Genomic DNA, 3,631 nt, shown 5'->3' with positions numbered 1-3,631 from the left:
TTTAGAATCAAAATCTTGGGTTTTTTTAGCTCATTGTGGAGAGAAAGTGAGAGATATGTTGTGTTTAGTTCACAAGAATGGAAAAAGAAGAAGAGTAAATCGATTTTGGGAGCATTAAGAGTTTCAAATTGGTTGTTCATGGTGGTTGTGGTATTGATGACAATGACAATCTTGTAATTACTTGAAAATGATGAGGGTGAGAGAGTAAAAATGTTATTTTCAAAAAAAAAAAGAAAAAAAAAAATTGATGGTATTTTCGTAAATTATATGAACTTGTGGGGTGAATATGGCAAAACCAATTTTCAAAAAAAAGGAGGTTAGTTTTGTGTTTGACTTTAAGTTATAGGTCAATTCTGAAAAAAGCCTCTCTTACAATTTAGTTCTTTTGTAAAATTTATATATATGCATGAGATTGTAGAATATTATTGTTATATTAATTTATGTAATTTGGAATCAAACACTTTAGTTTATTTTTCAGTTCATTCTAAGCATAATATATCTTAATATAGATAACTAAATCGACTGTAAAAACAACAAAACCGACTAGATATAACATATCTAAAATCATATGTCTAATTAAAGTAATATAATATTATTAATATAAACTATGCATACAAATTACAAATTAATTTAAAATTGAAATAAATAACAATCAGTTATTATAATATATGTACTTTATAAATATTTATACCCATGGAAAATCACCTGGTAATAGGTTAAACAGATAAAAGAGTTAATCTATAAACTGGGTGAATAAAGATTACATCTCTATAACATGTTGAACAAGAAAAGGTTGAAACATGACGAATAATTAAACAAAGAGTTAAAAATCACAGAGGGTTCAAGGGAGATTTAGTTTTAAAACAAACATCCGCGAGCATTAAGCGGCCAGCTTATTGCATTGAAGTTCAGACGTTAATGAGGAGACCTTTAGCTCAACTCATCAACCTCTGCCTTGATTTCTCTTTTGAGTTCTTCTTTGTACTCTTCAAAAGTGCCTTGGAAAAAGGTCACTGTTCCATCTTTTACAACCCAAATCTCACTCTTCTCCTCGTCCTGGCAGACACGTGATATGAGCCTCGAGTCGTGACTCACCAACACAACTCCACCTTTGAACCCATCCAGTGCATCCGCCAAAGCATCTATAGTCTGCATGTCCAGGTGATTCGTTGGCTCGTCTAGAAGCAATATGTGTGGCTTCATCATTGAGATGGAGGTTAGCACAACCCTAGCCTTTTGTCACCCAGACAAATTTTTGATTGGAGTGAAATGGTTGTTACCTTGTAGCCCAAACCTGCCCAGCTTGGCACGCACGGCCTTTACGTGGCCCTCTTGGTCGGGATGAAGACGAAGAAGGTAGTGAACCGGTGTCTCCTCCATTTTTAACTGGTCAAGAAAGTGCTGAGAGTACCTGCCGATCCTCAGCGTTTGGCTTCTCCTCACTTCACCCTCTGTTGGAACTAAATCTCCCGCAACAAGATTCAAAAGAGTGGACTTACCCGCTCCGTTTGGCCCAACTATCACCACTCGTGTCCCCATGTCTATGCCTAGGTCAACATCCGAGAGCTTAAAATCTGGTCTCTCGGGGTAGCTGAAGCTAACCTCAATCAACTGCAGAAGAGGAGGAGGAGAAGCGAGCTCCGTTGGTTCTGGAAAATTAAGCTTCACCCTATAATCTCTCCACCTCTTTGGACCTTTTGGCGCTGTCCCCTCTTCCTCCTCCTTCCCTTTACCCTTTCCCTTGCGCTTGGATGCGTCTCCCGCTGCTTTAATCCGTTGTTTCTCGTGAATCAAATACTTTTTGTTAGCCCCCTTAAGCAGCTGACCATACTGTTTTTCGTAAGCATCGAAGTTGCCGTGGTACAAGTTGAGTTTCTGGTCTTTCAAATCTATTATATCGGTACAGACAGTGTTGAGGAAGTCAAGTCCGTGCGAGACAACAACCAAAGTGTTCTTCCAGCGACACAGGTACTCCTCCAGCCACAAAACAGCTCTGAGGTCGAGATGGTTGGTGGGCTCGTCTAACAACAAAAGAGTAGGCTTCACAAAGAGAGCTCCGGCTAATGATATTCTCATCCTCCAGCCACCGCTGAAGGATTTGGTCGGACGCACTTGCATATCTTTTGTGAAGCCTAGCCCCGCAAGAATCTTGGAAGCCTGCGCTTCAGCAGCATCGGACCCCAACAGCTGCAGCTTCTCATACAGTTCGGAGAGCTTTTCTCCATTATCAGAATCCTGCAGCAGAGATGAAGCTTCCTCTCTTAGCTTAACCAGCTCTTCATTGGCGGAAACAACTGCTTCTACAGCAGTCTTGTCATCACTGGCCACCTCTTGCTCAACAAGAAGAATGTCAATGTTCTTGGGAACTGGAAGCTTGCTCCATGCTAAAAGCTTTAGCAGACTAGACTTCCCTGTTCCATTATGCCCCACCAAACCATACTTTCTTCCATGTGAGATGACGAGAGAGGCGTTATTAAGAAGTTGTTTGCCTCGAACGGAGACGGAGAAAGACTTGATGGTTATGTCTTTAACGTTGGCATCACGTGTGTCTTCTCCCTCAAGAACCGAGGCCTTGCTCCCCATAACAACCGTGAATGCATCAATGTCATCCTTCAAGGAATCGGTATCTGCAGCCTGGAGAGCTAATATTTATTTACTCTCAAGCTTCTTTAGTTTTTTATCGCTGATCACGGGGAACGCATGTTGCGTTTGCTTGCCCTTAAGAAGTCTCTGTCCATCATGATTCTCTTCTTCTTCTTCTTCTAGAGAAGAAGGAAAATTGATGCCAGCGGTGTAGGATAAATCTTGTAGAGGAGCAAGCCTGGGTCTGGATGAGGAGGGACGATGATCTAAGCAGGATGAAGCTTGTAGAGGAGCAGGCTTGGCTCTGGATGATGAGGCTGAGATTGAAAATGTCTCCTTAGCTGACTTGTTGTTTTTACCCATTTATAAGCAAGCCACCTCAGAGCTGGGAATATAATTAAAAAAAAAAACAAAAATCAGTCCTCAAAAATCATAATCAAACAAAGAGAAACCATTTCATCATCTAGCAAGTCAACTAAACATAATTAGGGTTTCTACAATTCTACTTCCTCGACTCAATACAATAAACCTAACAAACACTTCACGATTATGGATTACTATACGAATCTTAAACCTTTTCGCGGTTATATCCTTCCTAGGCAACAACAAACCTTCTAGGTCAAGTTTCTTCTTAGTACGTGAAACGGTCTATACTTTGAAAGATGCGAATGCGGAATCAAACCGATTAGCTATCTAAATCTGCACGGAGAAAAATCAAACCGTTTATATAATTATGTGCGAGAGAGAGGCGGCGCGAAGAAATCCAGGGCCGTACGATATTGAATAAGCCTATAGAAAGCCCATGTTTTGTAATTGATATTACGGGTTTTTGCCAAAACTAACCTCACAACTTGATTTTAACCCCAAATATATACCCAAACTTGAATCAAATGCAAAACTAACCTAAAAGCCTAGTGAAATTACAGCTCAGCCCCTTGTGATCAAACAAAAAAACAGAAGCCATTTTTACGAATATAGCCCTAGTAAATCGTCTGAGTCGTCTGAGATGTTGGAAGTCGTCTGGACGACTGAAGTGTAAGTCGTCTGG

The 3,631-nt window shown here is 40.3% G+C and overlaps 1 pseudogene; it reads right to left on the bottom strand.

Moving 5' to 3' along the window:
- Positions 1-930: 930 nt before the first annotated feature.
- LOC106303236 lies at positions 931-2,946 on the bottom strand (annotated as a pseudogene).
- Positions 2,947-3,631: the final 685 nt, after the last annotated feature.

Source organism: Brassica oleracea, chromosome C7 (assembly GCF_000695525.1).
Source record: "Brassica oleracea var. oleracea cultivar TO1000 chromosome C7, BOL, whole genome shotgun sequence".
Lineage (NCBI taxonomy): Eukaryota > Viridiplantae > Streptophyta > Magnoliopsida > Brassicales > Brassicaceae > Brassica > Brassica oleracea.
This window is presented reverse-complemented; position numbering and strand designations above follow the sequence as displayed.